The sequence below is a fragment of the Netta rufina genome (assembly GCF_964035555.1).
Source record: "Netta rufina genome assembly, chromosome: 6".
Taxonomy (NCBI): domain Eukaryota; kingdom Metazoa; phylum Chordata; class Aves; order Anseriformes; family Anatidae; genus Netta; species Netta rufina.
Genome location: NC_140129.1, coordinates 16,178,107 through 16,204,112, shown reverse-complemented (window position 1 = coordinate 16,204,112; position 26,006 = coordinate 16,178,107). Strand labels below are relative to the sequence as shown.

General features: G+C 36.2%; 1 protein-coding gene across 2 annotated transcripts in view; it reads right to left on the bottom strand.

Moving 5' to 3' along the window:
• ZNF385B (zinc finger protein 385B) overlaps window positions 1-26,006 on the bottom strand; it is a 137,313-nt gene that overhangs the window by 83,503 nt on the left and 27,804 nt on the right. The window contains exon 1 of one of the 2 annotated variants that reach the window (XM_084288781.1): window positions 1,038-1,060. The exons of the other annotated variant lie outside the window; for it this stretch is intronic. The gene's annotated coding sequence lies outside the window, so the exon portion shown is untranslated. Of the gene's footprint in view, window positions 1-1,037; window positions 1,061-26,006 lie in introns of those variants that run through there. 2 annotated transcript variants of the gene reach the window in all.

The window sequence follows — 26,006 nt, the reverse complement described above, 5'->3', positions numbered from 1 at the left end:
CAGCACAAATTATAAGGACACTGGTAAAAAGGGACACTTCACCACTTACTCTGTCTCCAAATATTCCCTGTATCTTTTATTGTTTGAACAGATACCCTGTCAGTGCCATCAAAATCCCACAGGCACAGAAATTACTTTTTCAGTAAAACTGTAAGATTGAATCTCTATCCTTATTCCTCAATCTTTTCGAAACCTTTCAACAATTTGAATTAGTCTCCTTTTATGTCTACAGTGCCCTTAGTTTCCTATAGCTCTAAACACACCTGGAGTCAAGTCTCTCTTCCCACCTTCAGTGATATCCTTACTCTGCTCTTCACTGTATTTTGTTTTCAGTTCAGCAGCCTCACTGCTTCTGTAATTCTATCTACCATAACACTGTTGATACTTGTTCTGATATCTCTTCTGTTCTTCAGTTTTTGACAGCACAGTTAAAAAGCAAAACCAACAAAAATAAACAAATAAATAAATAAAAAACAGGAGTTGCAAAGGGATGATTCTTACAAAACACACACTTCACCCATACAGAGTTTCTTATCAGCTCCAGCCATTGATTCACTCTCATCGGCATCTTGAAAGCTAAGTTTTAAAAGGCATATTCCAAACACTGTAACTAACAAATCCCCTATTTATAAAGCAGCATTTTACTAAGTTTCCCTTAATTCTAGAACTTTGGACTACCTGAAAGAAAATAGTCTGGCATTTGGATTAAACTAAATGAAGTTTCTTTGCTTTGCCAGAACATGGGATGGGAGACAACAGGGATTTATGGAGAGCTTTAGCTCTGGATGTTTTCTTTCAGGACAAATTAATGAATTCCTATGAGTTTTTAATTATTATTATTATTTCTTTAGGACTTACAGCTTTTTTTTTTTATTTTTTAATAAGTGAATAAATCTAAGTTCCTAAATTAATATTTTATAGTTAAATTAATATTCATACATCAAAGCAGACAAAACTGGATTTCTAGTCAGGGCCAATTTTTCTATGATTTACTCATACACACAGTTCTTTGGCTCTCTGTCAGGAGATAAACTCACCAATATCACAGGGCTGCTTTCTTGTCCTATTGTGCTACTATCTGTCATGCAAGAAAGCTGACAGTAACTTTTCAAAGAACTTTTCAGAACTATTTTTAGATCTATTACTGACATCTCTACCTAAGTTTCAGCTGTGCCACCATGACATGCTGACAGTCATTAATATACTGTAACTCAAGTCACTAAAGAGCAGCTGTTGATGTCAACAAACTGATTAATTTTTAATCACAGGACAAAGCACGTGAATCAACCAAAGAAAAGGCCTGGAAGTTATCATCAAACAACCTCTGATCTATATAATTCTCCTAAATTCAAGCAAAACAGAAATAAAAATATTTAATATTTATTCTTAAGTAGCACAGAACTTCCAAAATAGATGGGAAAAAATGCTTTAAGATTTCTGGGAAAAGCATAATTCTTTTGATATTTTAGCTGTTTTTCTGGGATTAAGAATTAGACGTCTATTCATAATTCTAATTTTGGATTAAGCGTCTAAGATTTATGCTACAAAAAATCAAGAAACATAGAACTGCATATGTTTTCCTATCTTTCTTTTAAGGTAATTTTGGATGTTGTTTTTTATATCACATTTTCCAGGGCTAACTCATTAGCCTCTTGCCATAATTATATCATTTAGTCTAAGTCTGGTTTCATGAAGCACCTCATTTTGGAAAGACCCACCAAACAGACTGCTAAACAAGAAACCTGAACCACATAAGATTGAAAGGGCAGCCCTTGTGCATCCCCAGTGGTGGTGAAAAGAAAGAGCCTTTCAGTTCAAGTCCAACAAGCAAAAATGAGGGTCCTGGTCTATCATTACAAGTATGTTTGATAAATGATTCTGAAAATATATTCTTAATCTCTGAACTACAGCTAATATTTCATCTTCAGCAGTACAACTTTGTATCAGGGAACTACTTTTTCCACAGAAATCATTATCAGCCTGTATCCAAATGCAAGTTATGAAATTGAATGTTTACTATTAAATTCCAGAAGAGAAATTTGAAAGTGTTTGTTATACCCAGCAGCTTGGTCAAATACTTCTTACTGTTTAGTCTTTGATAAAATTTTTTGTTTTCAGAAATACAATCACCAGAGTTGACTGGTATTTAATGTCCTTATGAAAGTTCCAAGATATTTTTCCTTCAAGACCGTATATAACAAGTATAGCAGCTAAATTATTAATGATCCCCACTGCGGTTTAATCTTCCATTTAGAATTTAATTAAGTCTGAGGAAAAAAAGTGCAAAAAACCTATTGGCTGATTTGTGCCAATTAAATGCCTAAGCCTTTCACACCTCTTTGCATATGCTGGTCTTTACTTTCGGTCCACTCTCTAAAACAACACTAACAACACTAAGCAGCCAATTTCACCACCTTTTTTTTTTTTTTTTTTTTTTTTTTTTTTTTTACCCTGAAGTCAGCTGCTAATGCAAAGGCATTTCACAAACACACGGGCAGCCACAATGTTATGTTGTGCTATTACCACAACAGAGAGACAGAGGTAACATGAGAGTATTCCTTTTCATCTAGCATGGTGTCTCACCATGGCAGACACTGACAAAACTTGTATTACTAAAACTTCAGGTAGTCTATATATGAAGCCATCTTTTCATTTACTAAATTACCATGATATTTCCTAAATGCAGATGACAGAGATAGATGAAAACGATGCTGACCACTCCAGAACCTCCAGCCTTCTATGATAATATTCGTGAAATGTTTGGAAATGACCACACCCTTACTATGGTATGGTTTAAAAAAACTTCTAATACCTGTTTAATATTACTATGAAATCTCACATAAGAAGCCAATCTGACACCATCCAAGTTATTAAGCAATATGGTGTTTTAATGTAATATCGTAAAGTGTATGACTGAATGCTTTCATGAGCAAGAACAAGAAACGCTGGTAAAAGAAGCAAAATATAGTAGGATGAACTTGAGCATTCTTTTGTGTTGAGCAAATGCCTTGACGTTTAACACTACATGTATCGTTGAAGAATTACGAAGAGTAAGAGTTCAAAAAGAAATTTTCTTTACTCCATTATGAAAACTCTCTTTTTTCAGGTTCCCAATAAAATTTGGAAGGAACCATCTAATTCTTTAGCCATAACCTTCAGTTTAGTACAAAGCACAGCTTCTCTGAGGACATGTATTTTAGTCTAAATACTTGTAAAAGTAGAGGGAAAAAATGCTTAGAATCTAATTTAGCTAAACATGAAAACCTCAATGTGCATTCTCTTTCTCTTTTTTTCTAGTACCACACAAGCACAACCATATAAGCAATATGCTAAGCAAGAAAGCAATACCAGATAGAGACATGAAGATCTTAGTTGGCCAAACACTGTTTTTTTTTTTTGTTTTTTTTTGAAAATAACGTTAAAAAGTACCTTGTAAACGCTGCTGAGATGCCTCATCTCTTGTGGATAATTGCATTTATCAATGTTATAACAATTATTATCTCTTTAAGTGAAGGAACTTGCTTTATCAGGTAACCCTGGACACCAATTTGGATCTGTGCCCAAAGAGCACATATAACAGTTCTCTGGGTAGTATTGCCCTTTGAAATATATGTCTGAGCTTCATTTCTCATTGGTAATAATGGTTAATGAAATCACCAAACAAAAACTTCAATCGCAAAGACTAGAAGATTAAATTAGGTTTCGTAATGTGAGCTGAACTTCACTTACTGGCTTGTATTATTACAATAGGTAACACACTTAGAATAACTAGGGGGGTTGCAGGATACTTTTTATTATTAAGACCATGTTTTTTTCAGTAGCCTATAATCTGTCAGTCTGACAGCTGAAATTTTCCTTGCCTAGTTTAAATTTTTGTTATTATTTTAAATTTTAACTCTCTTCTGAGAACACATTAAAAATAAACTAGAGGGCATATATGCTTAAAAAAAAAAAAAAAAAGAGAAAAATTGATAGATATCATCCAATTATGATTACCTGATAATCTCCATTGTTTAGAATTCTTAAACCTTTTGCGGAGGACTACTCACACTTCTATTGACTACAGATATTTGAAGAATCTCCTGTGTCTGTCCACCTGATCTTTTATCTACTGACAAAACTTCCGAAGAGTTAAAAATCATCAGTTCTTACCCTCACCATTATCCCACAGAGACTTCAACAACTTTCCAAGAACTCCAACTAATCTCAGAAACAATCCTGTTACTTCTAAAGCTCGTGTCATACCTTCAACCTCCACACACTTGTTCCCCTACAACAGTTGGAGCAGTGAAAAAGAACACCAGGGTAGTGAACAAAATGTCCACTCTCAAAACTGAAATTTAGCACAGTGTCTCAATACTTCAGCTACCTGTCCTCCCTCCAATAAGCAGTCTTCCTCAAGGAGTAAGGGGGCAGGCAGGTCTTTCTCTCAATAATTCTTTGCACATAGCACATGCCATTCACAATCATTCTTAGCCACAGAATTTAGGGAACAACATTTTTCAGAGTCCTCACAATAAGTATGTTGGAAAGAAAAGGAACCAAGACAGGTTTGACTTCAGAAAAGTTCCTGGATCCAGCAACCTTCCTCTAGAATTGAAAAATTTCATCTTATATTGTCAGTTAATATTATCAGCCCTACAATTTAGACAATTACAAGTATTAAGTATGCTGTCCCCTCTTGCCCCTTTCTGGTTGCACTGAAGTAGGCTGTGTTCTTGCTTCCCTTGCCTACAAGCCTGAGAACATGCCCCTGAAGGCACCCAGAACAAACAGAAATAAATATCACAACAAAGATTGCAGGAAGATTTATATTCTGTATATCATACAGAAAGAAATTATGACAAGCCATATCAGGACCAGATTGTTCCACAACTAATATACGGAGTCTCACAAAAATGCAAATGAAAGACCTGATCAAAATCCCAGGAATTAAGCCAGGAGAAATCTGTTCCAAATACATTTTTAAACAACCCCTTGCTTTAATTGCACAACTCCAAATCTCAGCCAAAAGGTTCTACAGAATTCAAGCCAAACCCATCCGCAACTGTACCCATCTTTAACTATAAAGAAAGTTGTTGTTCACAGGGATCCTACCTTCTTTTACCAGCTAAACCAAGTTTTGTAGGAGAGAGTACTGCTTGTCTTTGTGTCCACTACCCTATTGATTGTAGTGTAAATATTAGGCTTCCTGCTTGTGGAGAAACTACTGCAAAGTTTCTTTCAGTTCTGTTTGCACATTTCAAACATGTGCGTGGTTCAGAACAGGGAAGTTTATGTAATGTTCCAGAGACACAGCAGTACATCACGGCTCATTTTAATTCAGGTATGAATACATGACACAGATGAATTCACAAAACGCTCCTTTCATCTGAAATTTAAGTAGTAACCCTATTTCCCCTGAAGGTTTAAGCTGCTTTAAGTGACGAAATGATTATATTTTCCTGTTTCTTTAAAGCAGTACTGGATAGAAACAGCTTAGGATGAATCTCCTGAATTTATTCAAAAGAGAGCACACCATCAGCTATAAGGATATTTGAATAAGTCAATCCAAAAGATCTCAGTGTTCTCTGCAACTCCAGAACATGACGATTTTAAAGTTTGCTGGAAGCACTTTAGTGGTAGAGCATATAAAATCATCTTTTCCCCAAAGGCCAAATTTTCAAGTATTGAACAAAGCCAACTATCTACTTGCAGAAAACAAGAAATCTGTATGTGCACCTGGAATATTCACCTATCTAAACACAAACATATGACACAAATTTTATATGCATGCTGTCCTTCACTTCCCATTACTGAACATCCTGCTTAACTTAAAGCTGGCTTCATCTTTCCTATAGAAAGGGCTTTTTTAAGTTATTGTTATTAAGAAATATCATTGGCAAAGTGACAGTGGAGTACTTCTGTACTTCTGGATTGCTCTTGCTATCCAGACACCCACCATAAGCCCAGGGTCCTGTTCAAACACACCCTTTTCTGCTCTCACTGCTGCTTTGTGCTCCTACCCTTGCTAAAACTCACATTATCTTCCATTCACAAGTGTCCACATTCTATTGGGTTTCCTCTTTCATTTGGGTCTCAGTTCAATAGAGCTGTATGTTCTGTATAAAGCAGTTTTGATAAGTTAAAACAACCCTTTTGCTCTGTTTCTTTGTTTGTTCTTTAAACTTTCTGCACAGACAGAATTTTCTCTGCAGTTTTCATTACATTGTAACTGTCCCCTAACGCTTGATACCAACTCTGGGACTCTCACTTCTCTCCCTCTGCTTGCAAGCCACGTTGCCAGGACAGTGTCACCTTGGGCTCACCAGCTCTTGGCCAAGAGCAACAGACAGCCACTGCCTGGCCGAAACACAGACCACCCAGCACCTACACCTTACCTCCTGGGAGCAGGCAGTACTGAGATTTGGGGCTGTCTGCACTGCCCAGCAGTCCTTTGCTGCAAGTGACACGCAGCAGCCTTGCTCGTCTTGTGGGCCGTCACTTGAGCCAGTGAGAAACTGCAGGTAAACATGAATCTTGCTGTTACCTTGCTGTCTGGTAGTACGCAGGGAAGTTCTGACCAGTGATCTTAAATATGCATCCTGAAGAAGGCATGGAATGCTCCAAGTTCAGAGAGAACAAATACATTTCTAATACAGAATGCTGAAATCACTGAGCAAGCAGTAAGAACAACCAAAGAGGCAGATTTCTCTCAGACTTTGCTGTTAAAACCTTCCATAGCACACATTTCTTCACAACACAGCAAATTATCATCATGACTGTGACCTAATACACAAGATGAGACAGGGAAGCAAAGGTCTAGAAAAATCAGAGGGCATTTCCCTACCACAAACACTTCAGCACCCAAGCTGCAATACTGCGGTCATCAAATGAAACATGAGCACAATGTCTTGGGAACATACGGAGAGAGACCGGGCAAGGCATAAATCCTTACAAAATAGCTGTACTTGCAGTCCTGAAGCACCTACAAATATGCAACTTACTTTGCTTAAATATGACCAATTTAAAAACTACACGAATCCTAAACTCTTAATAAAATCATCTCCCTAGGGCATTTGCTTGCCTTTAGAATATTAAAACAAGAATATGGCAACCAAAAATGATGGTCAATGGATACATGTCTTTCTCGGTAAACTGAGAGAAAAAAAAAAAAATGTTTTAAAAACAATGAAAGCCTATGAAGCTAAATTTTCCACAGCCCAGAGATGATGATACACAGAGCAGAGAGTTTTATAATGTTCAATTCACTGCAAATGAGCATTTCATCAGTATTTATTTTGATATCTGAAAAAAAATTCCAATTGCATTCCTCCCAATAAGGTTGCCTTGTATGACATAAAAATGTTTTCTACAAGGTAATATTTTAACTACAAGCAGGACTTTGAGGATAGAAGGAGAGAATTTATCTGTTTTCAACCTAACAAGACATCCTAAGAGGAACTTTCTGAAAGCTTCATGCAGATATTTAACATTGGTGTTAAGCAGTACAGTGAAATCTGAAACATATTAACATTTCATAAGCTCAATAATTTGAAGTTGTTCTTTAAAATACACAAGAAGGCATTCCCTATTTCAAATGTTATTACTATTTATGGTTGTTGGAACTCTCATATAACACTGTATCAGTCAACAGGATTTAGCAGCATAATACTAAAAGGAAATTAAATACATTCAATAATCAGGCATTAAATTTTTACGCTCAACTATCAGCATGTTCACAAGTAAGAAACAAATTTATTTTAATATTTAATATATTCTTCCAATGGGCTTACTAACAAGAATTTTCATTTATAGCTTTCCTTCAGAAAATGTCATGATTACCATCTTAACAAGGGAAAAAAAAGAGAAAGTTCAAATGCTGATTTTGGCATTTGTATTTCTCTGATGTAGTTTACCTAAAGATGAAAAAGTATCTAGAAAAATATATCATAGACACTCACAAAGTTAATATTTCCTAATTCAACTACCCAGCTCCTAATCTATAGCACACAATTACAGCTTTCACTAATGGGTTGCTATTAAAAAATAAATCAGCAGAAACACTGCATGCATTTTTGCTTCCGTTCAGCCGGAGCAAGCATACAGTGTTGTATTATGCAGCTAGGTGAGACAGCTTTCAACCTCCACATGGTATTACTTACCCAGAAGCATGTTTCTCATCTACAGTTAGTTCAGCAGAATATGAAGCTCTGCACAATAGATCTAGCAAAGGGAATGTTCCCACAAACTCCTTTTTTGACTTGGGTTGAGTTTTGAGTAGGGTTTGAACTCGAGCTGCTGGGAAATATGCCTTGCCCCATAAAGCCGCAGGGATACTTTACTTCACTCTCATTGGTGAATGACACCTCTTCAGACTACACTGAAGTGATGCAGACAGTCAGTAGCTGGTGCCACTTTAATTTGAAGAAACAAAACCACAAGAGAAAGAAAAAAGCAAGTAGACACTACTCTAAAGTTTTAAAGTGGTATATTTTAATAAAGCTGCCCTGAAACTGCTTTTAGTTGCCTAATCTTTGAGCAAGGCAAAGACCCCTTGCAGAACTCCTGTGTTACACAGGGTGTTTATTTACACAAAACTAAGTGTCTCAACAGTAGGCTAAATTCAGGTTCTATAAAAGAGATTGTCTGATGTTACCACAGTGCTTGATTACCTCACAGCTGAATTTGTCTCATTAGATACAAGACACTTCTTTTAAAGAAATATCAGCAGTGAGCTGGTTTGAGATTTTTTTTAACCTGTAATTGCATGGCTCAAAAATCACCTCCAACCCTAATCTGAACATGGAATAGAAATGTTTAGAATGCTACTGCTACCATGGTAAGTACCACAAGTCCATTAAACCCCATGACAGACTGGTTCTGTGCAATCACTGTTAACCCCTTATTGCAAAAGCAAAAGGCAAGACACATAAAAGCTGGGACTGGAACAATAAATTGCTAAAGGAAAGAGGTGTCCATGCCCTCGATCACCTTGCTTTGGGATGTGCTGTTGCAGCACATACACAGTCTGTACAGAACTTCTGATGCCTCAGAAGAATGCTTCCAAGAACTAAATCAGGATGCTTGAAAAAAAAGGTTTATCAAAACAAACACACACTCATGCATCACCAGGAAGTCCAAGAGCATTAGGGACAGTTCTTTATCTGATGCAAATTTGTGCAGTTGTAGTAAAGTCAGACAATCCCTCATAGTCAAACTGAGGATTATGAAACAAACTTTGTGTAGAACCCTCCAACTTCAGTGCTTTGCCTTAGATGTACGGAGATAAGAACTACTTAATTTCCCTGTTTGCTTTTATAAAAATGAGAGGATGGGAGGAGGGGGAGAATAGGATTTTTAAAAGCAAACTACTTGAAACAAATTTCCTCAAACCTAGAAATAATAGACAAAATGTTTCTGAAAAGGTTAATTTTATATTCAGTCCTTCATAAAACATTGTTCCAGTGACAACACCCTTCTTTAGGGTGTGACTATTGGTTACTCAAAGCAGCACACATGAAACTTCAGCCTAATCTTCTTATTGTATTCTAGAGCCTGCCACTCCTCATCCTCTCTACTAAAAAGCAGTTTACTTCAATAATTACCTGCCAACATGAATTGGCAGCAATTACTTGATTTTGTTACATGTCCTGAACTATTCGGTACTCTTAAGAGTCCCCTCAATTTTTATTTTTATTTAAAAGGAGGGACATTGCTAGTAGTAACAATCTCAGGAAAAAAAAAAAAAAAAAAAAAAAGTGGAAAAAATGAATCAGTTCTGACATAAAAAGGCAAATAAAAATGAAACCCAATTAAAAATAAACCCCTCTGATTCTAAGCAAAGCTTGTGATCTTGGAAGATGTGACTCATTCTTATTGCGCACTTGGGATTGGCAGCACCAAAACACTATGAAACTTTATGTGGGTTTTATATAGACTCAGATGACTTAGCAAGATGACCAGTATTCCCAAGTAAAAACTACATTCTCTCATGCTGACAATTATACTACTACTTGTATTTTCTGTGAAGTCTGAAAGGTTTTTTTTTTAAGTACACTGTAAACTGCAAAAGTGTTTCATACGTTCCATAAGCATGTGGTATATTTGTGCATTATAAGACTATGAAATGGCAAGGACTATATGCCCCTGAACCAGCAGGCATGCTTCCCTGACTCCCTCCATTTGTTCAATGTCTGTAACATCTCCTTTTTGGCAATGCTTGATAGCTTCTTGTTAAAGCCATTACAATGCACTGGTATGCTCAGGTCCAACCATGTAGCTGCTTCAATGCACTGTAGCTCCCTTCTATTTCCCTCAACAGCACACAGCAGCTGGTCTCACAGAGACTAGCCTTCAGTTGCAGGCATGCTTTCAGGACTCACTAACCACAGTTTCAGGGTTTTGGCCTGCCCTCGAGCTCACATTAAAAATGTGATTTCTGGGACTAGACAGTCCAAGTTTTAACTCCAAATCTCCCTTCCCTCCCATTTAAAACACATTAACTCCCATCTACTCCTACCAGTGCCCACTGTCCCACAATTGTGGAGTTCCCTTGATTATTTTTGGGCCTGACCAGGCCCCTTTGGTGATACCCAGACAGTGCCGGTACTGCCATGGCTCCTCCACACTGTGAGCGCGTTAGCCTGCTGGGCCACGAGGGCTCACCAAATGCGTGTGCAGGCCCAACTGAAAGGACGGGGGTGAGGAGGGAAGCCAGAGGAGAATACTCCTTTCAAGCACCAGACTGAAGTGGTCATGCAGCTACTGCATTATAGATGGTGCTAAAGAGCTAAAGAAGGAAGAAAGGTTAGGGAAGGTGCTGGAAAAGAAACTAGAGAGAGAAACAGTAGAACACAGAGGAGAAAGATGGGGGGGAAAGGGCTTAAAAAAAACGCACAGCATAGTATGTGAGAGAAGAATGGAATAAAAGGCAAGGCAAAATGCTATTGTAAGATATCGAAAGGCAGATAGGGAGAACTGAAAAGAAACCAAAAACATTAGGGAGAAAATAAAGTAAAAAAAGGCAAAGAACAATGGTAAATGAAATATGACAAAAATGAATGCATTTTTTCCCAGCTAGCTATCAGGTGCCGACCTTCCAGAAGATAAGGCGGTACAACATTCACTGCAAGCCTGGTACCTACCACCACAAACCTAATTAAAGGAAAGAAAGCATGCACAAGAGCATGCACGCTGGGACTGCAGAGCAGCAAGAAGATAAGCAGTTGTTGAGCCGCTTATCTGAGGGCAAGTACACTCAGGACTTGCTTACAAGCAGCTCCCATAGCCAAGAATGAAAAGCTGACAGACAGCTCAACTGGTAAGATCCTCAGGTGGTATCTTTTTACCAAAGTTAATGCTTTAAATTTCCATACACACCCTGTGTTTTTCTGCCATCTCTCATGTGTAAAGGCTAGAGAAGTGATACTTGAGCATTTGTAATAAGTTATTTATTATCTTTGGCTAACAAGTTTTAATAACAAAAGTAACTTAGAATCCAACAATATCTACATAAAACATGGTGTTTGGACTTCCATTCTTTCTGCTGCTTTGATACAGACAAGTCTCCCTAGCAGGCTGTGATATAACAGGTTTATATTTTGGCTGATTCTTAGAAACCTGGAGAATTGTACCATCAGGATGTGACTGAAGCAAAATGAACAGTATATATAGATGTACTTTATTTTCAGCTTGAGCACAGAGCAAGTCATCCTTTCAGAATTCCAAACTTTAGCACTTGGGACTTCCATAGAGATTAGTGTCAAACAGTAATAATGGCATCCTGCTGTCAAACCCATAAGAGGCTTCTCTGCATGACTATGCTTAGATTCTTTAGGTTTAGTCCTTCGCTTTCTGTGCACGAACAATTCTTCAGGTTTGTTGTACTTGTTTTCAAGGTTGTATCTTCAGTGCAACATCTACTAATTGCATATAGAAGTGTTGCAGAAGTTTTTCACAAAAAGAAAAACTGACTATAGCTACTACATCTAGTAATAGCTAGTAAGTTCTGTTTTTATGCTAAGTTTTTGACCATATTATTATTGTACTCCCCATAATGATTCTTAACCTTCATTTCTGTCTACCAAATATTTTCATATATATATGCTGAATAGAAGAATGTTAGTGTTAAGATCTTGATGAATTCATAATGAAGACAGATAGATGGAATATTGCAATGCACACCAATGAACTGCAAGTACTCTCCAGAGAGACTGACTTAAAACAGCAGCTAGTATATGAAAAAAGACCTTTGTTCAATGAAAAACACAGCTATCCTACCTCTTGTAATAAAGGATTCACACCCATGCTCCAAATTCTGCTAAATACAGGAAGTACCAAATCACACACATTTTGTTTTTAAAATTCAAGGCAGGATTCAAAGCAAAAGCAAGGAAGGTAGCTTCACCAGGCAACAGTGCAAACCTGTCACACATGCATGGGTTTCTGAAGGTCACATTCAAGCACCATTTTTGTCCAATGCATTTTATGCAATCCCTAAGAATCATCTCAATTTGAAGGAGCAAAACAGAAGTCAGGAGACTGGTAGCATAACATGATCCTACTGTACAGACACACAGGAACATGCAGGAGACACTGTCAAGCACAGATGAAATTTTGACCTAAGATAAATATTTGTCATTATAAGGTTCAGATGACAGCAGGCATTTCAGAGTCATTCCAATAAGTAAGTACTTCACTGCAGTCAGAAAACAAGAATAACAAATTTATTTTCTGCTTTGGATCTTGTGCTACCAGGCACCACTGGAAAACAAACTTTCACGTGCAGTACATCAGATTCCCTTACCCCCTCCTTATTGCCATAAGCACAGATTCTGAAAGACTCATTGCCTTCCAGTTCTCCAACTCAGTTTGCACTGGATTCCTCTATAACCTTCAGAAAAGTTTAGAATAGAAAAAAAAGGTTATACTTAAAAACAGCAAAATTTTAAGTCGTACATATATCTTCCCCAGCTTTTGCTTCTAAAATTCAAATAGATATATATTCATCATAATGTTAATGATAAAAAGAGTTCATAAATAATGTGAATAGAGGAGAATCACAGAGCTTAACTAGCTGCAAGCTAGTCTATACAAAATTCTGTAAAACATCCCTTGATGATTTTTAATTTTATGTATTACAGTGATGCTGAGAGGTGTCAAGTGACATTAAGCTTCACAGTACTAAGAGCTCTGCATACAAGAATTCCTGACCTAAGAGATTTCAATGTAAGTAAGCAGTACCAAAAACGATACAGATGACAAGTACATCAGGTTTTCTATGTAATGAATGAAAGCATCTGTGACTTTCCCAAAATCAAAAAGAAAGTGCTTGATACGCCCTGCTATATAATACCAAATCTTCTTTACTATGTTCTATTCTGATTTTTTTTTTTAAATGACCTGTTCAGACATTTTTACTAGAACTAGAAAGCAGTTATCCCATCACAACAGATAAATGCCAGTGACATTGTTCCTTAAACATAATCAGCTTTCTTAGACAGTGATGACACAACATTTAAAGAAAGAAAAAATACACAACAACCACCAAAGGCTTAACCATTCCTATGCCATTTGCAAATCACTTTGTTGCTGAGGAAGAAGCAACTCTCATGCCCTAGAGATTTCAGATTGTGGTGCAAAGAATTTCATGGTCAAGTTGGGGAATATTTTTGTGCTTGAATGAAAGCATGAGTGCTTTCAGGGCAAAAGAAAATAGGAAAAGGCAATAGGGGACAGGATTCAGACTACTGAAAGTACTTCCTACAACTTGTACAAGGGCAGGCATATTGTAGCATATAGTGATACCAGAAAGAGATACTGTCTCATTTGTACCGAAAGTATTTGACTCTGCTATCAAGAATACCTTGAAAGGAACTCTATCTTGAGAGCCACCCTTTCATTTGACACCAGAAATATGAAAATATGGTAAAGGCTCCGGGAGATGAGTATGCTCATGACTTTTTTTTAATCAGCATGCTTCTCTCTGTTGTTAAGGGATAATGGACTTTAGCAAACCAATCATCAATTCATGGCATAAATGGAAGCAGAGTAGGTTGCAGTCACAGAAATGTCAGATTGATGATAAAAAATGAGAAAGACATTTATACTGACATGAAAATGTAAGTTTAATACAGCCTTCTGAGTAATTATTTAGTTTGAAAATACATTCAAATCCTTCCAATGACTGTAAGAAGCTTAGGAATTTAAAAAAAAAAAAAAAAGAAAAGAAGAGAAAAGAAAAGAAAAAGTTTCTCAGTACAAATATGCCAAAAAGTTTAACATAGACAAGAAGTATAAAAAGACAGTTTTTTATGAAGTCATAAAAAAAAATGAATGACACATCCAGGTGTACTATACTCAGGGCTAATAGTTTAAACCCCATTAATCCCATTTTAAAGACAATCTCATAAAAGCTGCTCATTTGCCCTTTTTGCCCCTCTCTGTAGCATTTCAAAACAAAATTTTAAATTAGAAGCAGCAGCATAGCAAATGTAAAAAATAAATAAATATAAACAGCTGAGGCACTGATTTATTTTATTTTATATTTACATTTTTTAAGCAGATAATGGCATATTGATCAGTTTAAAGTTCATATTTTTGGCAGGACTGGCCTTTTTCATAAATAACACTCAGAGTGGATAGAGCGAGCCAATGACTTGTTCAAATTTGTACTAGTAATGGCTCAAAATTACTTTGTGATGTTTGAGTGCTGGGTTATGAAAATAACATCCTGATGCAAGAAGGAACAGAAGATAAATGAAACCATGTAAGGAACTACCATCCCTAATTCACAGGTTCACTCATTAGGGGAATTTATTGACAGACTTATCTGAGACATTAATGTCTGTTTCTGCTCAGATTTTACTCCGCTCCTCCTTCCCCTCCTTCCCCCCCCTCCCCCAAATGGACATTCTCATTTAATGACAGGGCACAACAGGAAATTTCCACAGATGAAAACACTTCTGATAAAATATAGGGCTGGAAGGCTATGCAGTCTCATCCTAATCCGGGTGTTTCAAAAGGATTCAAGTATGACAGAGTGCAACTCACTCAGCATTTGTGTTAAGCTATAGTTGTAAAACAGATGCTGAGAAAAGTCTCCTGCTTTCAGGGGCTGAGTTGCTTAACTGGCACAATCCGAGCAGCACAATTTCCACCCCTGCTCTGTAAATGTGAAGCAAGATGTCTGTTCTTCTGTGGACTGTGTATTCGCTCCAATCTTCTCCCACACAGCCTCTCCAAATTAAAAGAGAACTGCATATTCCCCAAACTCCCTTCCCTTCAATCCTTCCTCTCCATTTGCCACTTTCTCTGTTTTCCTGTTCTTTGTCTTTCCATCTATCATTTCTCTACTTAATTAGCACTTAATTGCACTGTGTGCAGCTATGATGATACTGGCCTCTTTGTTTGCTCTTCTTGTACATTGAATCCTTTTCCTCTTTGGTGATGGTCAAGTTAGCAGCTATTTTTTCTGGGTTTGCACTGGATCTCATACTGCAACCTTAAAATATTTCTGCAGTCCACCAGAGCAGTGCTCTGAGCAGAGCACCACTGCAGAGCTGGCTGGAGTGAAAGCACACTCCTGTCCTGGCACAGCTACTTTTCAGGTCATGGGAAGGGAGAAAGCTGCAAGGAACGGAGACACCCAGCACATGAAAATCCATGTCAGTGTATTTTGGAAGTGGAAGATGTGACTGAGAAGTAGACCAAGGGCTCTGCACTGCAGGGTGGGGGAAAGTTTCTGGGCTTAGGCAGCTGAATGCCAGTATGATAGGACAGGGTCTGTTGTAATGAATTCCCTCTGAAACAGACAGATGTGTGCTACTCTACAAAAAGAACAGTTTCCCCCAGAGCATGGTGACAAGTAGTAGCTCGTTTTTATTTCAGCCTTAGGTGTGAAAGCCAATTAAACTGCTTAACTGACACAAGACACTGAGTTAATTTTTCTTGGCAGCCAGCCTTCTCTTTCTACAAAGCCATCAAATTGTGCACGAGCTTTCCAGAGATGGCATCTGTACAGACGCATCAGAACTAGAAGCAGATTTACACCTGTTAAAATCCATCCCCAAAGGTTTGCAGGTTCACAGATGCACATGGTTGTTTGAATGTCTGTGAGACTCCATAAGTATTTATATCTAATACGAATACAAACATATGCTCCTAAGGCTGTGTATGAACAAGTGTGAGATGTACAGAAGGTTGGCTGAAAATTTCCAGGCTTTGGATGGGAACAGAAAACAGCACCGCAGACCTGGACTCACTATCAGACCTCCACCCCTGCATTTCTGATGGAAAATTCCATCAGTTTGCACTTTGGCATCCAAAGCTTACACTTCTAAAAGCGTCACATGATTTTTGTGTAAGGTATGTTGCTACCAGCCCAAAAGCTCAGTATTTCAAAATGAAATAATTGCCTTCTCTCTGAATCACGTTATATTTAGTAAGCTTTTTGCCCAAAAGGTTATTTGCAATATATCGATGATGTCCTCTCTTTCCAGTCTGGATAAAATACTAATCTTACAATGTTAACATCTGAGCTTCTTATTGATACCTTAGCTGCCTTTTTCTGTATGCATTTAGGTATGATTATTTCCTCCAGGGAATAGGAGACATACTTGCTTTATCCGTTTGGGAAAACCTGCTCACAGAAGATGCCCTTCCTTCATCAGAGTATTTACTCAGCTAATCCAAGTTCACCAAAGACATTTAAAGCACTGATTGCAGTAAGGTCATTCCAGATACCTGTTAAGAATTTCTGAGCAATCCAATTTAATTAGTCATCTGAGTTTGCTCATTTGGAATGGCATACATTTTCACCAATTACTTAAAATGAATTGCTGTGTTCTTCAACAGATTAGCACTGCAGTCTGCCACCTCTTTGGCAAAGTACCAGCATATTGCAATCCATGACAGGACAAAAAGTACCAGCATATTGCAATCCATGACACGACAAATTTATGCCCATTTAAGTATAATTGAGTTTTTAATTGTCATAGAGAAAAACAGATAAGCACCATATATTTATTTATTTTTTTAATGCAACAAGCATGAATATTCATTTTTTCAGTCTATATCTCATTCAAATTCACTTAGTTCAGTAGTGTTGTTATCTAAATAAAAATAGAACTGTAAGGCTGTTTGACTAATTTTTCCTAATCTGGTGATCATTCCTGAGGGCTATTTCAATATTATCTACCATTCAGACCAGTTTCAAAAAGCCTCTGAAGCTACACAGAAGCAGAAAGAAATTGCAGATACTGTGTCCTTGGATAACTGGGTCATATCTGTCTGGGACTTGAACCTTTAAATAAAATAAAATAAAATAAAATAAAATAAAATAAAATAAAATAAAATAAAATAAAATAAAATAAAATAAATAAATAAAATAAAATAAATAAATAAAATAAATAAAATAAATAAAATAAATAAAATAAATAAAATAAATAAAATAAATAAAATAAAATAAAATAAAATAAAATAAAATAAAATAAAATCACTATTCAAGCAAATGTTGCTGAAGCAGTGCAATTGCAGTTTTGCCTGCTTATCTAATTATGGAATTAACTAATTCCAGGTACCATGATAGTCCAGTCCTAAACAAAATACGGACAAAACCTTCTAATATGGATGAGGATTACATGTGTCCTACTTGAAATGATACTACAAGACAGATTTTGTTTAGCTAGTCAGTTCCCTAGGGAAGCATTATACTTCCCTACACAGAATGAAACACCGATAATAAGTGTATAGGAACAGAGGAACTAAGAAGAGCTGATAGACATGGACTCCGCACTACAGTCCATTACCTCCTTTAGCCAGACAGCATTTAGGCACCTAACAGGATAAAGACAGTTTAATGGAAATTAGAGACAAATACATTTTCTTTAAAGCATGTGAAGCAGTTTTGGACACTTTCCTTGAAGTACTCAAGATAAATCAAACCTTCAGAGGAAGGCTTGTCATCAGTCCTCTCTTTCCAAACATACCCGATTATTCCCAGGTTGCTTTCTCCAGTAACATCTGGCCTCATGGTCTCAGTAAAAAATTGATATTACTCTTTTTTTTTTTTTTTTTAATATAAAGCTTAATTTTAGAGAAGTAAATTTTGTCTTAAGCAGAGGACCACTTTCTGTGCCTGAGTCAGTGTTTAAAGCCTGCTTGTCTTGACAGCTGTAAAACTGTACCTTAAAAAGATAACTTGCACCATAATTATTATTATTTCTGAGGTAACAGTAAATTACCTTCCATGTCTACTCTAGCAATCAAATAATGATGATAAAATGCCCTACCCCTCTTTATTTATATCAAAAAAAACTTCCATATCATTCTTCCTAACTGCTCCAAAATTCTTTGGTCCAGCACCAAGCATCTGATAGGATCACAGTGGAGGGTTCTTTTATGCTCACCCCCATCCACCAAATGCAAATCAGTTCTTGCACCAAGACCATGAGGCTAGAGAAACAAGTCTACAGGACCTGTTAAATGCTGTATCAGGCAGCAGATGGAGCCAGCACCTACCTACAAGCCTAACAGAAGAACATTAAAGCCCTACATTCACTTGTCTAAATTTGCCCAGTGAGTCAGGCTGGCAAAGTAGTTAAGAGTGCTTCCAGCATATGAATTTGGGCCTGAAAAGTCACCTGCTTCTCATCTCCCCAGACTTTCTGACTGGTGTAGTGACTCTCTGTACCTCAGCCCTGCTATTCTGGGCTTTACACTATTTCATGGCAACTCCAGGTCACTACTTCAGTGGATTTGTACGTTACCTGGGATGTTCTCTTTCAGATCCAAGGAAGATGTGAGCATCTAACAATAGGGCTGCACAGAGCAGTCTGCAAGGCTAGGGCACCCTATCTCCTTTCAAAGGTAGATGAATAATGGTGGTCTGTACATTTAAATCTCATTTTCACTTCCTCTTGCAATACACAAAAGTATGTTTTGCTGGGAATGGATTAGCTAAGTGGTTCAGGCTTGCTGACTGCAGTAGTGCCAGTTAAAGTTAAAGCACTTGCTTTAACAAGTGCCTGCACTCAGCGAAGGGCAGTGGGAGAAAGGAGCTCCCTCGCTCCTGACCGATCTGCACTTATTTAAGAAGAAGAGTATAATTTTACTATTCCTGCATTTTTCTCCATGCCTGTTACTCTACTGAGCATGTCATACCTTCTTTCATTTTATCAGTTTCAAAGGAAAATTTAACTAGTACACAGTAGTTAAGCAGACTTTATGGAAGATGAGCAGAAATGGTTGACCTTAGGGTAACTCAGACTAAGATTTTCTCTTCTCAGTTTCACATTCTGTAGGTAAAAGTAACATCTTTCTTTACAATGTTCTTCCAAAAATTCACTTCTTAGAGAGAAACTCAATAATGGAAAGACTGACTTTGGTTTCATATTTAAAAAAAAAAAAAAAAAATGGGACCTCTAGAGAAAGTCTAAAGAAGGGCATACAGGTAAACAAGCATTTCATTTTTTATCTTGAGTCATTAAAAGTAGTTATATTTCGTATACAAGAAAATAATTATCTCAGGAAGATGTATAGGATAAAAGATGTATACAAGGCAAAAATAATCTATACAAAAAGTGGTGCAAAAAAATAAAGTTTGTGTAATTACTCAGATTGTTTTTAAAATCCTACAAGTCTAGAACTTTTAGTCCTTCAAAATCAGAGAGAAGACAGACCAATATCCATCTTGTCACAGAACATATTCTCTCTGCAGTGGGATAGCCTGCAACTGTTGCCATTCTCGAACATATCACGAGACAGAGATAGGTCTCTCCTGAAAATCAGAATGGACCCTTACATAAAATCTTTGTGCTCTTCAGAAATGAATTGGACCTGCAGCCAAGCAACTTTCTCCCATCACTGTAAGCAAAGAATAACAATAATGGAACTGTGAAATACAAATATTTCAACACTAAGAAATCAGCTAAACAAAAATGTATTTTATTTCTGGACTACTCTGAACAGAATAACACGAGTAAACTCCTGTCTGTCCCTCCCAGACAGTTCACATCCATTTGTATCAGTCAGCATTACTGGCCCTTGACAAGAGAAAAACTGACTAATGAGACAAGCGTTGCATCTATACCAGAGTCAGATTTAGATCTGTACGGAAACTTGAGATGCAAAGAAATGCCAGAGCAGCTTTATCTCAATCCTTCATGTAACCTTTTATTTTCATTGGAAAGGCTGACCAGACTATATAGTTAAATAAAGTCTGGCATCAAACTTTATTTTCCAACCTCACATCTCCATTTTGAGGTAGACTGATATCCTACTTTTTCCTCACAGATAAACGGACTTTTTTTTTTTTTTTTTTAATTATTGTTTTTCCCAACAAGAACATATGCATAAAGGAAGAGAAAACAGCAACCATGTCTGAAAAGACTGGCCGTGAATCCAAACACAAAGACTGAAGAACCACATAACCAGCCCTGGTCATTTCAACTACTTTCTGAAATTTCAGTATGAAACAAAAACATGCTTAATCTTAACCAGTTTTGCAACAACATATAATAAAGTTTATAAGTATACATACATCTGCTGATCATGAGAAAAATGTGCTAAAAAGTCACAAGAACGGTAAATTAACCAGATCAAAGAGCTTATCTCCTGTTCACCCTTTTTCAAAACAGCTATTGGAACTCTGCAATGACTTCCATAGTTCAGCGTGTACAGAGTTTCTTGCTTAAATTCCAAGTCACTCCCACTACATATCCGTATAGTCCATATACAGTCCATAGGAAAAGAGACATTTTGCCTAGCAATGTATGGAAGACCTAAACATAACATTCGATAACATAAAAACAAGATCAAGATATCTCATGAAAACTGTAAGTATCAACCTAGAAGACAAAGTTGCCACCTATGTTGCTAACAGCTGCAGACCATGTGAAATGATTAAGAGTCCATTTTTGGTACAGATCTCTGAGACATTAAAACTATTGGTTCTTATGACTAAATAATCAAAATTTGAAACATTGTGACTTAAAAATTTCCAGAAAAAAATAAAAAAATAAACAAAATCTGAGAATGATCCAGTTAAGAGGCCTTTTAAAGACCTTTACTCTTTCAAGTATTTCCTGAGGCTCTAGTTTGAAAATTATAGGAAATCCACTTCTATTTTCAAATTATAGAAATAAGATGTGTAACATAATGCTTTGGAAAGGTAAATATGAAAAACGTCTAGTCTTCTTCTTCAGTTGGTGAAACAGGAAGGGAATCAAAAAACAACAACAAAAAACACTATGGCTTGTCAGGTTTTATTTTCTCTTCTTATAACATGGAAAAAAAAAAGTGCTTGTAGACTGTAAACCCCTGAAATAGCACCTCAGACTACATATCCTCTGCTCCTCTTCTTCAGACAAAGCATTTGCTGTAGCAGATAACAATAACCTGTTCACACTGATCTTGAAATGGGATCATTACCACCTCACATAAGACTAGTTTCTTATTATGAAACTTACTCATTAGATTTACAATTAGGTAAAATCCTAAATCCTTTACTCATCTTGTACCTCTTACTTCTGTGTCATCCAGTGAAAATTTAACTCTCTAGAAAGAAGTCATATCAATTTTTGGTATCACTATGCCACAATTTTTCCTCCTCCCTATCTTACTGATAGGAACTTTATTACTGCATTTTTAGTTACCATTTTAACTTAAATAATTTTCCCTTTTTTACATATTAAGATAAAGCAACACATAGGACAGACCAGAAGAAAATTGCAGCTGAACCTCAAATGAAAAATTTTATGTTAGGAGTTCATAAGCAAAGCAAGCATTGGACCTATCAAGAAAAACTTGAAATATGCATCAACTCACAAGTCCCTGGATAAAGAATATTGAAGAAAAAACAGTTTATTATTTATATATTTATTTATTAAAGTGAGTATTCACTTTAATCACACCTGTCACACCTCTGCTTAACATCACTAACACTCAAATGAAAAACAGAAAAATAAGTTCTGCTAAACATTAGTTCAGGAAACGAGAGACTGGCTGATCAATACAAGAAACTAACATAAAATTCAGACGTCTCAGACATCTTCAAGAAATAAGCTAGTTGGATGTTGATAAGATCCTTTAAAACATCTCTGCACAAATGGCACGCATGTACTAAGGGTGAAGCATTTACTGTTTTAAATACATTGACCAGATGTTAATATTTATGAGCTTTAATATTGCTCATAATAAATTGATTTGTTTTTTAAAAGAAGCCATCACATATTGTAATTAGATCATTAAATTCACTTGGACTAAAGAGAAACAAATTATAAAGAAAACATGCTTTTTTTTTTTTTCCTCCTTTCTACCTTCTATAAATATATATATATTTTTTAATATTTTTTTTTATTTCTCTTCCTTGCATGCACAATAGAGGACATGTTTAAGCATGCACAGCTACCTTACTCAAAAGGACATTAATGCTTAAGATCCCAAGAGCAGACATTTTCATAACTTAAATTCATTAAAATTAAAGGAGAAAGCTCAAACCACATTATATATTTTTTTTCAAATTGTTATTATATATTATGTAATTTCTGTTTTTTCTCAACTTTTTAACAAGAACAAAACAGTTTGTGCTTTAACATAATTTCCCCCTTGTTTTGAAAAGCTTTCCATGAGAAAACCCTCCCAAAATGGGTAATTCCTGGTCTGGTCCTTTTTGTCAGCTATATGTTTGAGAATCAGAGCTGCTTTCACTAAATAACGGAACAGCTGAATAAAAATTCTGCTCATTTAACATCAAATATTTTGAAATGCTAAGAGTAAAATTTAAGAAATTTTTCACATAGCAGCCACTGGCAAAGTCCACAATTATGATAAAAAATGTGAGTTTTTTTTTTTTTTTTTTTTTTTATCACAAGTCTTCATTCTAAAACAGATACAATTGTTTGAGAATTGCAATTACATTATCCCTTGGTGCTTCTTGATTTTACAGATTACTATGACAGTTAACAGTTAAGAGAGCACAACAATGTTTTCAGCTGTAAAATGCCCAGTATCCAACTTCTATTAACAGCATTGTGTACGAAGGTGAAGTTCAGCATTCCACATGGGAACTGAAAAACTGAAGTGTATCTTAACTACAGGAAATACAGCATATTCATTTTTATGTCTGAAGTCACAGAAGCTGTGACAATTTTGAAATCAATTAAGGATCTGTCACAAGGATCATTTCCTCAGATGACTCTGCAACCCTAGTTTCTGAAAAGTGGAATGGGTTCCTTGCCAGATAGATGTATCTGCAGATATGCTTAAACGTGTTCAGGCTCAGAAGCCACACGATGCATACCTCAGTGTGAAATAGCCTGGGTTTTAGATCATTATGAGCCCACTCTGCTTTCCCCTGCTCCTCCCCAAAATGCACTTTCACCAAGAATTTGTGTTAGGTAAGCTTATTATAGTTGCAGATGACTTCCAGATCTTTAAAAAGAAGATATATAACTTAACACAAATGAACTGCATTTCAGTCTTGATCAGATTGCAAGAATACAGTTTCATTGATTCTACACCCAGGCAAATTAAAATATATATTAAATACTTAGAGAAAAAACAAAATCTTAGTCTTGTATTTCAGCTCCACTTTACTCTTCTTTCTCCTTGAACAGAGACAAACAGGACTGTCCTGAAAACTCTTCAGTCAAGTTTAGAAACCATTAACTTAAGCTACAAGGTCATCAGGATAAGAACAAAATCAATAGGATTGTCCTTCTGGGCTCATTTCAGATATGGTTAGGAAGTCCCTACAGCACTTTCTTCTCCACACTGGTTCCTTTTTATTCAAATATTTACCTTGGTTGTAATTTAACCTATAGTTTGTTTTGTAAGGTGTCAGTGTTCTGGTTTTGTCTCTAGCACAATTTCTCACATCAAGGGGGACTGAACTGCTGTATGGCCTATACACATCACATCTAAATTGAGCTGAGGTAACCCACAGCTTGCTGAAGAGAATGAAAAACATGATCTTCACGCTAACAGAAGATAGTACTCGGATATTGAAGTTATTTATGACCACCATTATAAGCTGAAATGAAAGTCTATGTTAAATTTGATGTTATTCATTGAACATAGTAGCAGAAATAAAACTATCTTGAAACTCAACAGACAACAACTCCAGCATGAGGCAGGGACTGGACTCCATATGGCTGACCAGAGCCACCACAGCTCGCTTGCATCAGCTGCTAGTGGAAGAGCTCTCATCAGGCAACAAGGAGTATCAGCATAGTTACATGTATGTTTAGGTGTTGAACAGAAACTTCTAAGGCCCTTTGCAATTAGGTCTCTCTCCCACCAATCCTTCCACAAATAATGTGAGCATCAACTCATTTGTCTTGCAAGCAGATAATACCTTATGCCACCCCTTATCTTGGAAATTCCTGTCCAATGGCCACCCTGTTCATCATCATGAACTTCGTAAAGGATTATTTTAAACAAACTGTCATCTTGTAGTAGCTAAGTAGAAGAAGTAGCTAAGATAGCTAAGTAGCTAAGATAGTTTGGGAGAGAATTAATATTTAACCTATTTATATTGTACAGCTTTTGAAATAGCAACAGCGATACATTTCTGGGTTATATATCAGCTATTTTCTACATCAACTTGTTTATTTTGGCCTATAACCTTGTTCATTGCCTTTATCTGTAAACCCATGCTTCCCACGTCTGGTTGTGCAGTACCCTGCAGATCTGGAAATCAGCATCATCTTGGGCACTTTACCTTGGGGAGCCTACCACAACACCACCAATATGCACAGAGGGGACACATGCAAAAAATAAATATTTTCATCAGGATACTGAAGTTACTGTTGCAAACATAATAAAACAAAGCAAGAATTTTGGGGAAAAATGAGGAAGACTTAATAGATACAGTCAGGTGTAAAACTTTACATTATTTAACTCCAAGTTGTTATCTTTACCCTCAGGATTCTTCTAACCTTTTAAACGGGCATAGCCTGTAACAATGGAGTGCTTACTTAATTTAATCTCATTTACTTAAGTGCTTCTAAAAGAGTTACGAAAGTATGCTAAAAATGTATACTAATAAACTCCAGAAATTCAAATGAAACAAAGCATAATGCATATGAATGAATTCACATTTAACTTATATGGGAAAGTATATAGCATGATAAAAAAAAACAGTTGGTTTATCAACGAATAAACTGTTTTTCAACAGCAACAACTGCAATGGAAAAAAATAAAAATGGGTACTTGGATACCACTGAAATCATATTAAAAGACAATTTGTATTCAAAATTTATTTCATAATTACGGATTAAATTTAGCTATTTGTTCCAATTCAGTGACAGGCACATATTACACATGTGGCTGGAAAAATGACAAACCTATGATATGTAAAACTCTAAAGCTCAGAGTCATAAATATGGTGAAATAATGAAAATACCCTACCCATATTTATAACTCAAAAATGAATGATATTTAAGTAAATTAGTACTATACAGAACCTTTCAGCCACTCCCCTTTAGTTTACCTGGATTAATGTATTGTAGATTTGTTTATTTTAGGAATAAGAGCAAAGAAATTCTAAATGTTATAAAACTGATCAGCCACATATTCACTGACTACATAAATCTTACAGAGGTAACGAGTTAAATTTCAGTACCATAATCATAAAGCCTGAAAATGTTCATAAACAATATGAAATTTCCAAAATAACTGCACATCTAATATTGTGAGGATTTGCAGCCTTATGAATGTTCTTGATTCAAAAAAAAAAAAAAAAAGCAGTTAATCTAAGAAAGGTATACTTGTGAATATTATTTATGGAGAAAAGAGAATTACTAAGAAATATTCTAGGAAGTGTGCAGACACAATTTCTCACACAATGTAATTTTGGTGTATCTTACTGTATGTGCAATGATAAACAAAGCATGCAGCAGTGCAGACATAAGACTTGTTATTTCAACATGAAAAATTTAGCTCTGAAGTTCCATTCTTTCTTTTGAAATTATTCAACACTAAGATCGGGTACAACCACAAGTCTGTCACTAATAAAATTAGAT